Below are 12,510 nucleotides of genomic sequence, written 5' to 3'. Positions count from 1 at the left end.
TTTAAACATACAAATTTTTAGAATGCATTCGTATATAAGACAATAACTATAAACCCATCCCTTTATGGGAGGCACTTTTCTCTTTTAACATTGCTGGTACTCTTTTTCTTTTCTTTAACATTCTTCTGTCACTAGCTATGGTCAAAACTACCGGAACTCTTTTAGCATATAAAACATCACATGAAACATTTGCATTATTATTCTAGCAGCATATAAAACTTTTCAATATAAAACTTTTTCAAGTAGAACATTCTTGAGCTCTGGCCGCTGTGCAACTTGCGATCAGGAAAAGGTGCAACAGTGCATTTAATCCTGAGGTAGACGTTGCGGTTTTTGTATAAAACCAGTAGGGGGCGCTTTAGGAAGCGCAACTATTTACAAGGGATTGGCCGCTCTCAGTCCTCGGCCAGTGGGGATAGGGGAATGGCTGCTCACAGTCCTCAGCCTGGTTAGGGTTTGAGGGGGTTAACTTGCACACGGGTAACAGTCCTTTAACTATTCCACACTAGTCCCAACGGGGACCACACTTCAATCAGCAACAGTTCTTATACCTGTACGGGTAACTATATACAGTTCCATTTACCGTTCCTTAGTAACGGTGTCCTCCTGATGCTTCTTCCTCGTAGTCTTCAGACCCATCCGGGCCCTCTTAGCACTCGGCCTTGCGACCAGGCCGGTGGTCGCTTGTTGGTCGCGCCCGGGGGTGGCACCGCCAAGGTAGGGGGCGCTGGTGAGGCAGCGGCGCCCGGGTGTGCTGGGCCTTGCGTCCTGGCCTGTGACGTCTCCCGCGTTACGGCGCCCGGGTTCAGAGGGCACAGCGCGGGGCGGGGCGTGATGACGGTTCTCGCTGCCTGAGGCCTAGCTGGCGGCGGTGGAGGCGTGGTGTCAGGTACGGTCCCCGGGGCTTTGGGTCCCGCAACGGAGGGTGAGGGCAGGCTGGTGTTCCCAGGGCTTGGGGTGGTGGCGTCCCCATTACCTGCCTCGGTCTCCATGGCCTCCTCCGCGGTGTCGTCTGCAGCTGCCGGTCCTGGCGGGGTCCTCCGCTGGCTGCCTTCGTGCTGCCTGGTCATCTCCTCCTTCCACCCGGCAAACACATCCCGCTGCGCCCGGACCATTCTTCTGTTTAGGTCTTCCAGCGCTGCGCGCGCACTGTCCAGGTCTCTAGGCAGCTGGGCCAGCAACTCAGTCAGGCTGCAGGGTGGCTCAGCTTGCAGCAGGCTGCGGGCCAGGGTGCTGGTGGAGTTCTCTGCTCCTTCCATCTCCGGGTGCAGCAGGTCCAGACTGATCAAGGCCGCACCCAGCCCCTCAGTTTTCTTTCCTATCCACCCCCATAGGGGTTGGTCTTGGGGGCATCTGCTGACAATCACCTTCAGGGGCAGCCCCCCCACGTTGATGGACATCCCCACTGCTGCATTCATTGCTGGTGGGGGTGGGCTCCTCCTTTGGCGCCATTCTGGGACCTGGCCCACGATGGGAGGTGGCTTCCTGTTGTCTTTTGGTGCGCACATAATGGCGTCCGCTCTGCCAGGGCGGGAAAAATGGCTGAAGACGGCGGGAAACGGTCCAAGATGGCGTCCGATGGCGGGAATCGGCTCCGGATGGCGGGAAATGACTCCGGATGGCGGGAAACTTCTGGAAATGGCGGGAGACTTCTTTTTAAGGTACATGTGCAGTTTTCTCCAGGCATGCAATACCCGCTTGTGGCGGGTTGGTAATGATCCTGCCGACTACGCCAAAGTTGACGCGCCCCCTGGGCCTGTGTTGTGCAGGGGAACCCGGAACCGGGCCTGTTGTAGAATGCTGGGGGTTGTAGTCTCCATGTGGCGGTGACCCGGTCCGTGCCCAGGGTGGTCAAACCAGTGGCAGTCTTAATGTATAGCAAATGTCCGACTACGCCACCCGTGGATTGCGGTCAGTGGGGACCGCCGCTGCGCTGCAGACCGCTGAGGCTGATGTTGTTTGCGCAGCTGAGTATGGGATAACTCCCCACGGGAGAAGTATTGCCTCAGGGCAGCTAATGGGAGAGATGATGGGAGTGATGGTGTGAGGGTCCCAGTGCTAATGGTGCTGGTGCGGCAAGGAACCACAGAGACGTGCGGTTGCAGTTTTCAATGCTTTACTCACAGTTGTTGTTCATGTCAATGCTGCAGGCGATGACTGCCCGAGCCGTGCGGCGTCCACCAGGTGAGGGACTCGGTCAACTCCCAGGTAATTCCAGAGTGTGGTTCAGAGCTCCCTTCTCTACCTTTCTCTGGCCGTCCCCACCAGTGACCCACCTTTGTCCAGCTTCCTCGGGCCTTCTGTTGGCGAAACCTCTCCCGGTTTCCCTGACCCTATACGGTATGCCTTTCTGGTGGATGTAGTGAGGGGTCGCACCAAGATGTGGTAACAACCTCCGGTCTTTGGCTGAGGAATCTGTTGCCTCCACCAATTTGGGTTCCGGTACCCTGTTCTGCCAACCCTGCACCCTGTATCTCCTGGGCATATGAGGTTCCTTCTGTCCTCGTGTCTCTGGGCCTTTCTCTGTGTTCCTTGCTTCCTTTCTCCTCTGTTCCAGTTCCTTTCTTACTTTCCTTTCCGTTCCTTCTCCTTTCTCTTTCTGCTGTTTCTGGCCTCCACTCCAGGCCTGCCTCTGGAGCTGGGCCCAGACTGAGCCACAGCTCCCTGTCAGCCCTCTCTGGCTGAACTCCTGTCTTCTTCTCCTCCTCTCTGAACTGAACCGAACACTGTCCTAAGATGGTGCCCACCTTATATGCCTCCTTCTAACACACGAGCCCAGGTGACTAGCAACCAATGGGCTCCTACCTATGCCCAGAGACCCACCCCTATCTGCTCCTACACCACTGGGTATTCCACCCCCCGCCCCACTCCAGCCAGGGACAGATGCTGTCGTGCCTGCACTTCTGTCTAGTGGGAGCACCGTTGAGCTGTCCCTCGGAAATGGGGTGTGTGTGGTGCATGCAGCTTACTGAGTCCTGGTCCAAACTCCATCCTTACCCGGGAGTGGAATATCACACCTCTGGTTTGAGGTGCAATACCCCTGTAGCAGCCGAGCCCTCGGGGTGCTACACATGCAGTGACTGCAAGGGCTGCCAAAAATTTGGACGCAACCCAATGCCCCTTTGAAGAGATATAGAGGAGGGTCTCAATAAAAAATGTGTCCCCATTATAAAGGAGTGGGTCTCCGATAGTAGTAATGCCCATGCTGTGACTGCAAGGGCTGACAACATTTGGGAAAATCCCCACTAACAATTTAAAGACACATACAGCAGGGCCACAGTAATGACATGTTTCCATTACAAAGGAGCGGATGTGCTATACAGTTGTAGGGTATGCAGTGAGTCCAACGGCTGACAAAATTTAGGAAAAACCCCACTAAGAATTTAAAGACACATGGAGCAGGGCCACAGTAACGAGTATGACATGTTCCCATTAGAAAGGAGAGGGTCTGCTATTCAGTTATAGGGTATGTAGTGAGTCCAATGGCTGACAAAATTTAGGAAAAACCCTACTAACAATTTAAAGACACATAGAGCAGGGCCACAGTAAAGACATGTTCCCATTAGAAAACAGAGGGTCTCCCATACTGTTTGCCCATGCAGTGACTGCAATGGCTGTCAAAAATTTGGAGGCACTCCAATGCCCCTTGCAAGAGACGTAGAAGTCAGAGAGCCTCCTAAAAATATTGTTCCCATTATTAGGAAGTGGGTCTCCCATAGTGTTTCACTATGCAGTGAAGCAACTGCTGCCAAAAATTTGGAGGAACTCCAGTGCCCCTTGCAAGAGAATGGTACAAATGGTGGTGATATGGTGGTGGAGGATGAGGATGCGAAGAAGGAGGAGGACAAGAGCAAATAGACAAAATTAGGAAGCATATACCCATGTCTGGGTGTGAAGACAGAGGTGCTGGGAATAGAGTTAGACCTCCCAAAAAAAAGACAATGTATTTGAGTTTATGTTAACTGCTATCATTCGGTGGTGTTGAGAAGTCTGGCCCAATCCAGCCCTTGTTCATTTTTATAAGAGTCAGCCTGTCAGCATTTTCAGTTGACAGGCGGATGCGCCTATCGGTTATAATTCCACCGGTGGCACTAAAAACCGTCTCTGACAAAACGCTAGCGGCAAGGCAGGCCAGGACCTCCAAGGCGTAGAGAGCCAGTTCATGACACGTGTCCAGCTTGGATACCCAATAATTATAAGGCACAGAGGAATCACGGAGGACTTTGGTCGGCAAGGTACTCCCTCACCATCTTCCGAAACTTTGAACTCCTTGCTAGAGTACCCTGCGCCTCAGGGCCTGTGCGATGGGAGGGTCTGAGAAAACTGTCTCAAAGCTTTGACAGTGTTCCCCTGCCTCTGCTGGATTGCATTTGTGGCTCTTTCGCCTGTACTCCTTGGTTGTCCAACGAACTGTGACCTCTGCTGCCTGCGTTTTCAGATGGCAATTTTTTAAATAATTCCGCATCAAGGACCTTCTCGTACTGCACCATTGTATTAGACCTGTACTGTGCGGGAAAAAGAGAAGCGTCTCCAACCAGTAATGACTGTCACCTAAAATTTGGACAATGTGAGGGTCAAGGGAAAGGCAGCGTAACATAAACTCAGCCATGTGTGCCAGACTGCAAAGAGGCAAGACTTCCGTGTCCTCACCAAGAGGATGACTGACCGTGCTCTCCTCCTCCTCCTCTGTCCCCAGGCCATCCACGCTAAACAGACGGTATGACAGTTGTGCAGGTAGTACCGTCTATAGCGCAGGAAACTAGTTCCTGTTCTTCCTCCTCCTCCTCTTCCTCATTGTCATCCAATCCACGTTGGGATGAGATGAGGCTGGGCTGTGTGTAATCACCCTGTATGGTTCCTTGCTCCATCTCATTGTGCTCCGCCTGCAATGCATCCTCTTTAATTGAGAACAGAGAGCGTGTCAGAAGACAGAGAAGCGAGATGGTGAGGCTAATTATCGCGTCATTGCCGCTCACTATCTTGGTGGAGTCCTCAAAGTTTTGAAGGATGGCATAGATGTCTGACATCCATGTCCACTCATGAGGTCTTATGTGTGGAGCCTGACCTGAATACTGACGGCCTTGTTGATGCTGGTAGTCAACAACTGCCCTCCTCTGCTCACAAATCCTTCCCAACATCTGCAATGTAGAGTTCCAATGCATGGGGACATCACACACCAGTCGGTGAGCCGGAAGCTGCAAATGCTGCTGAAGCACGGCAAGTGGAGCGGAAGCTGTAGCTGACTTTCTAAAATGGGCACACAGGCGGCGTATTTTGACAAGCAGATCCGGCAGATCCGAGTAGGTTTTGAGAAACCGCTAAACCACGAGGTTAAGCACATGGGCCAGGCAAGGTACGTGTGTAAGCTCACCTCGCCTCAGAGCCGCCACCAGGTTCTGGCCATTGTCACACATGACAATACCTGGCTGTAGGTTCAGCAGTGTCAGCCACAGATCTGCCTGCTTTATTAGAGCTGTCCACATCTTTTCAGCATTGTGCGGTTTGTCACCTAAGCATATTAACTTCAGCACAGCCTGTTGCCGCTTGGCTGAGGCAGTGCTGAAGTGCTTCCAGCTTGTGACTGATGTGGTCATTTCAGAGATGGAGGCTGAAGAGGAAGAGGAGGTGCAGGACCTGTAAAATGTGGGGGCAACCCTGATTGACCTAGGGCCTGCAATCCTCGGCGTCGGGAGGACATGTTCCGTCCCAAGGTCTGACTGGGTCCCGGCTTCCATTATGTTAACCCAGTGTGCCATCAGCGAGATGTCCAGTCCCTGCCCACAAGCATTTGTTCACGTGTCCATGGTTAGGTGGACTTTCCCAGCAACTGCATTGTTGAGGGCACGGCTAATGTTGTGGGACACGTGCTTGTGTAATGCAGGGACGGCACACCAGGAGATATAGTGGCGACTGGGGACCGAGTACCGAGGGATGGCCGTCGCCATCAGGTTACAGAAAGCTTCCGTCTCCACGAGCCTAAAAGGTAACAATTCGAGCGCAAGCATTCGCGAAATGTGTGAATTTAGTAGTGTGGCATGTGGGGTGTTAGCTGCGTATTTGCACTTGCGTTCCAAGGACTGGGGTAGGGACAACTGAACGCTGCGCTGGGACAAGGACGTGGACGTGCTTGCTGATGGTGCTAATTGGGAGTGTTCAACGACAGGTGCAGGGCGGGAGGCATCTTGGCATGCGCCATGGACAGGGGATTGGCGTGCACGCACAACAGCGGAACAAGCAGTGGTGTCACCCGCAGACACTGTCGCTGGACCATGGGGTTAAATCAGCTTAGTCGGGTGCTTTGCTGCCATGTGCCTGATCATGCTGGTGGTGGTCAGGCTGCTAGTTTTGCAACCCCTGCTGATGCTGGCCTGGCAGGTGGTGCATATGGCCTTTTTTGGGTTATCAGCAAAGTCTTTAAAAAACAATCAGACTCGGGAAGACCTAACAGTTGTACTGGCAACTTCCGTCGTGTTTATGTTACGGGGAACGGTTACTGGCAATTTCCGTCGGGCGGGTTGATGTTACGGGGAACGGTTGCCCGCCTTCTGTCTGCGGCCACCACACTCCTCGTTCTTGCCTGTTGTGGTGCTTTGCCTCCCTCCCCCTGTGTGCTGCTGTCCTCGCTCTGCATGTCACCTTGCCAGGTTGGGTCAGTGACTTCTTCGTCCACCACCTCATCTTCCACTTCTGCACCCTGGTCCTCCTGACTTTCTGGCAATTGTGTCTCTTCATCATACACCTCTTGTGACAGTTTCCCACCCTCGCCTTCGTGTGACCGTGGCTGCTCAAATATTTGGGCATCGCTATATGCAATCACCTCTTGCCCCGCTTCAAGTGGACTGGGCGAGAGGCCCGAATCTATAAATGGAAAAGTGAACAGCTCTTCGGAGTGTCCAAGTGTGGGATCAGTTGTCTCCGGGCACTCGGCATGGTGGGAGGAAGGAGGATCAGGGTGAGGAATATGCAGTCCAGACTCGCGGCTACTGAGACTTAACCGTGTGGAAAACAAGGTGATGGTGGTGGTGGTGGCTAAGTGACTGGAAGCATTATCTGCTATCCAACCAATAACCTTTTCACACTGCTCTGTGTTCAATAATGGTGTTCTGTGGTCCCCTATTAATTGGGACAGGAAGGTTGAGCAACAAGATGTGGGTGTTTGTTGTGGCACGATTTCAGCTTGCCCACGGCCTCGGCCTCTGCATGCACCATCACCATTACGTCCACTTCCCCGTCCCTTGCCATGAGCCTTGCCCATTTTAAATGGATGACAATATTTTCCACGTTCACTACAAATGGCTGGATTTTAACTGCAGTGATATGTGATACGTGTGACGGAAAACCACAGTTTTAAATAGCAGGCCTGTAGGTTACTATGTTTCACAGCGACCTGGTGTCAAAAACTTCACTGCCACACTGCAACAAAATTTAAATGGAGGCCATAAATGGCTGAATTGGAGTGAACTTATATGTGATACGTGTGACGGAAAACCACAGTTTTAAATAGCTGGCCTGTAGATTACTATTTTTCACAGCGACCTGGTGTCAATAACTTCACTGCCACACTGCAACAAAATTTAAATGGAGGCCATAAATGGCTGAATTGGAGTGAACTTATATGTGATACGTGTGACGGAAAACCACAGTTTTAAATAGCTGGCCTGTAGATTACTATTTTTCACAGCGACCTGGTGTCAATAACTTCTCTAACACACTGCAACAAAATTTAAATGGAGGCCAATATTTTCCACGTTCACTACAAATTTCTGGATTTTTATCTCTGTAATATGGAAAGGATCTGACTGTATTCTGCAGTGGCAAGAAGCAAATTGAGCAGAAAAACGGTGTTCTCTGGATTGCTTTTTAACCAAATAATCAGGATTAAGATAAAAAAAAATTATCCCTGGCCCCTGAGACCTGGGACTATTTCTAGAAATATCTGTAACAGCAGCAGCAGACAGAACTGGAATGGAGCCTCTTGTGCTGTATGCACTGCAGTCTGACACATACACTGCCTGCCTGCCTAGTTCTGATATATATATATACTGTATATACACTGCTCAAAAAATAAAGGGAATACTTAAACAACAAAATATAACTCCAAGTAAATCAAACTTCTGTGAAATCAAACTGTTCACTTAGGAAGCAACACTGATTGACAATCAATTTCACATGCTGTTGTGCAAATGGAATAGACAATAGATGGAAATTATTGGCAATTATCAAGACACCCTCAATAAAGGAGTGGTTCTGCAGGTGGGGACCACAGACCACATCTCAGTACCAATGCTTTCTGGCTGATGTTTTGGTCACTTTTGAATGTTGGTTGTGCTTTCACACTCATGGTAGCATGAGAAGAACTCTACAACCCACAGAGGTTGCTCAGGCTGTGCAGCTCATCCAGGATGGCACATCAATGCGAGCTGTGGCAAGAAGGTTTGTTGTGTCTGTCAGCGTAGTGTCCAGAGGCTGGAGGCGCTACCAGGAGACAGACTAGTACACCAGGAGACATGGAGAGGGCCATAGGAGGGCAACAACCCAGCAGCAGGACCGCTACCTCCGCCTTTGTGCAAGGAGGAACAGGAGGAGCACTGCCAGAGCCCTGCAAAATGACCTCCAGCAGGCCACAAATGTGCACGTGTCTGCACAAACGGTTAGAAACCGACTCCATGAGGGTGGTATGAGGGCCCGATATCCACAGATGGGGGTTGTGCTCACAGCCCAACACCGTGCAGGACGCTTGGCATTTGCCACAAAATACCAGGATTGGCAAAGTCGCCACTGGCGCCCTGTGCTCTTCACAGATAAATGCAGGTTCACTCTGAGCACATGTGACAGACGTGACAGAGTCTGGAGATGCCGTGGAGAGCGATCTGCTGCCTGCAACATCCTTCAGCATGACCGGTTTGGCAGTGGGTCAGTAATGGTGTGGGGTGGCATTTCTTTGGAGGGCCGCACAGCCCTCCATGTGCTCGCCAGAGGTAGCCTGACTGCCATTAGGTACCAAGATGAGATCCTCAGACCGCTTGTGAGACCATATGCTGGTGCGGTTGGCCCTGGGTTCCTCCTAATGCAGGACAATGCCAGACCTCATGTGGCTGGAGGGTGTCAGCAGTTCCTGCAAGATGAAGGCATTGAAGCTATGGACTGGCCCGCCCGTTCCCCAGAACTGAATCTGAATTGAGCACATCTGGGACATCAAGTCTTGCTCCATCCACCAACGTCACGTTGCACCACAGACTGTCCAGGAGTTGGCGGATGCTTAAGTCCAAGTCTGGGAGGAGGTCCCCCAGGAGACTATCCGCAACCTCATCAGGAGCATGCCCAGTCGTTGCAGGGAGGTCATACAGGCACGTGGAGGCCACACACAATACTGAGCCTCATTTTGACTTGTTTTAAAGTTGGATCAGCCTGTAGTGTGTTTTTCCACTTTAATTTTGGGGGTGACTCCAAATCCAGGCCTCCATTGGTTAATAAATTTGATTTCCATTGATGATTTTTGTGTGATTTTGCTATCAACACATTCAACTTTGTACAGAACAAAGTAATCAATGAGAATATTTCATTCATTCAGATCTAGGATGTGTTATTTGAGTGTTCCCTTTATTTTTTTGTGCAGTGTATATATATATATATATATATATATATATATATATATATACATATATATATATTATATATATATATAATGTGGAATACCTAAACTAACAGGACGTTCAATGGACCCTCTTGCTATATGCACTGCAGTCTTCCACATAAATTGCCTGCCTGCCTGCCTGCCTAACTCCTGCTGTCACCACTGAATAGATGCAGCTGGATTAGTCCTCAGGAGGACTGTTGTTCAGATGGATATATATAGATTTTGTGGTATACCTACACTAACTAATAAACAAGCAAATCTCTCCCTAGCTCAGCAGTAGCTCTCCCTACTCTCCCTGATTCCGGAGTGACTGTGACGAGCATGGCAGTGCCAGGTCTTATATAGACCTGATGACGCTGTGCGGCCAGCCAATCACTCTAATGCCCACAACCAACATGGCTGCGGCATTACAGTGTGTGGCAGACAATCCCTGCATGTTCACTGGCTCTCTAATGAGCACCAAACATGCAGGGAGGAGACCCAAGCTCCCACCGAGCAACCCGGAAATACTTGCCGAGCTTGTGGAGCACAGTGATGCTCGGGTGAGTACCGAGCAGTGGCGAGCACGTTCGCTCATCACTAGTAGGGAGTCAAATTATCTATGCAATGTAATTTAATTGGATACACTTAAAAAATAATTAGAAATGGTGCTAAATGGCTAGAAATAATATACTAGGGCAGACTATAAGGTATACACCTCAAAAGTACCATATATAAGGCACAGATAGGACAATCACTGAGAAAAGGGTGTAATGTGTCCTTTGTAATGGCCCTAATCTCGGTAAGCTAGCAGCATTTGTAAAAACTAAACAGCACAAGAAACGGTAAATGTGCAAGTAATAAGGCCAATAACAAAAGGATTGTCCTCAGCAGGGTAGATATGGTTAGGTAGTGTAGTATTATGATAAGCATAAAGCAGAATGCTTTGCCTGACCTCGTAGGTTGTTGGCACTCTAAAGTAGAAAGACGATGCGGCGCCCCTGCTCGAGTGTTGTCTGACACTGTATAAATAGCCTAATAAATTACCTATTCCTTAAATAAGAAACTGCTACAATAAAACTAATATTAACACAAAACCCAAATACATAGTTGCTGGGGGCACGTCAATACCCATGGGTAGGAACGTGCCACAACAGCAGCATAGCTCCGAAAAGCATATAATGACAGGAGACAACAGGAGCTTTTAAATGCAAATACAAAGATTCTTTATTAAATATATATATAAACTGTAAAAATTCATATAAAGTCCATAAAAAGTATATGATGTGTTCAGAACAGAAGCAGACACCCCGTCAGAGTAACCAGCCCAAGGGGTAAAGTGCAAGGAGAAAAGGATTATAAAGTATACACAACCACATGTCCACACAAGACTACCTGGCACACTAAAGATTTGAAAAGTGAAGTTAGTAAAGGGGAGGCAGACATTGCTGCGGTAACACCCCACAAAAGTCAAAAGCAAAGAGCAGAGAGCAACAAGTAGTAGCCCTCATAAGAAATTGTGCTACAGGTGAGACTAAATGGGGCTAGTGATGAGATACTTACCCAAGGGCTGGAGACCCCCCAATGGGATGGAAAGGTGCTGTAATAGCTTCCCAACGCGCGTTTCGCGTTGACAATGCGTTGCTTTCTCAAGGGAAGGTATAGCAGCGCCCTTCCAGGACCTTTAAGTATCCCTGGTAACCGGTCACATGAAATATCACGTGGCCGGCAACCCACCAATGACGTTGCTTATAGTGGCGCTTGCGCGTCCGGCAGGCCACGCCCCCCCGCCGCGCTCCCGGCAGTCAAACCCGTGGGGTGCGCGCACCACAAACCGTCAGCTGTGCCGACTGGTGCAGTGCACACACAGGCATAGAGACACAGGGAAGCGGCGAGGGGACGCGACCCCAGGAGGTGCATGCGCTCCACAGTGCCACCAATGGTGAATATAGACATTTACTAACTACAAGAAGAAGAGGGGATGGGAAGAAAAACGCCGGACACGAACATGCAACCAGGGAACATACTAAGGAAAGATATGAAGTGCGGCAAAGAAGGTCCAAGACAAGATACTTGGAAGGGAGGTAAGAAAATTTCTAATACAATCCACAGGGAGAAGATTGGAACAAAACAAAATCATGTAAACTGCGTGCTAGCAAATGCCAGGAGCCTGACAAACAAGATGGATGAACTGGAAGCAGAAATATCTACAGGTAACTATGACATAGTGGGAATAACCGAGACATGGTTAGATGAAAGCTATGACTGGGCAGTTAACTTACAGGGTTACAGTCTGTTTAGAAGGGATCGAAGAAGTCGGAAAGGGGGTGGAGTCTGTCTATATGTAAAGACGTGTCTAAAGCCTACAATACGGGAGGATGTATGGGAGGGAAATGAGGAGGTCGAGTCCTTATGGGTGGAGATACATGGGGCAAAAAACAATAACAAAATTATCATAGGAGTCTGTTATAAACCACCAAATAAAGCAGAAGCCACGGAAAGTCTATTAGTGAGACAAATAGACGAAGTAGCAAAAAATAACGAGGTGATTATTATGGGGGACTTCAACTACCCCGATATAGACTGGGAAACCGAAAGCTGTAGATCTCAGAAAGGAAACAGGTTTCTGTCAATTATCAAAGACAATTATTTGTCACAACTTGTGCAGGAACCAACTAGAGGGACGGCCCTTTTAGACTTAATATTAACTAACAGGCCAGACAGAATAACTGAGGTGCAGGTCGGGGGGCACCTGGGAAATAGTGACCACAACATTATACAATTCCACATGTGCTTCAGTAGGGTGCCCAGCAAGGGAGTCACAAAAACACTGAACTTCAGGAGGGCAAAGTTTGATCAGCTAAGAGGTGCCCTTCACCTTATAGACTGGGATA

Source organism: Phyllobates terribilis, unplaced genomic scaffold (genome assembly GCF_046119375.1).
Source record: "Phyllobates terribilis strain yellow unplaced genomic scaffold, ASM4611937v1 Scaffold_7__3_contigs__length_470593459, whole genome shotgun sequence".
Classification (NCBI taxonomy): Eukaryota; Metazoa; Chordata; class Amphibia; order Anura; family Dendrobatidae; genus Phyllobates; species Phyllobates terribilis.
This window is presented reverse-complemented; position numbering follows the sequence as displayed.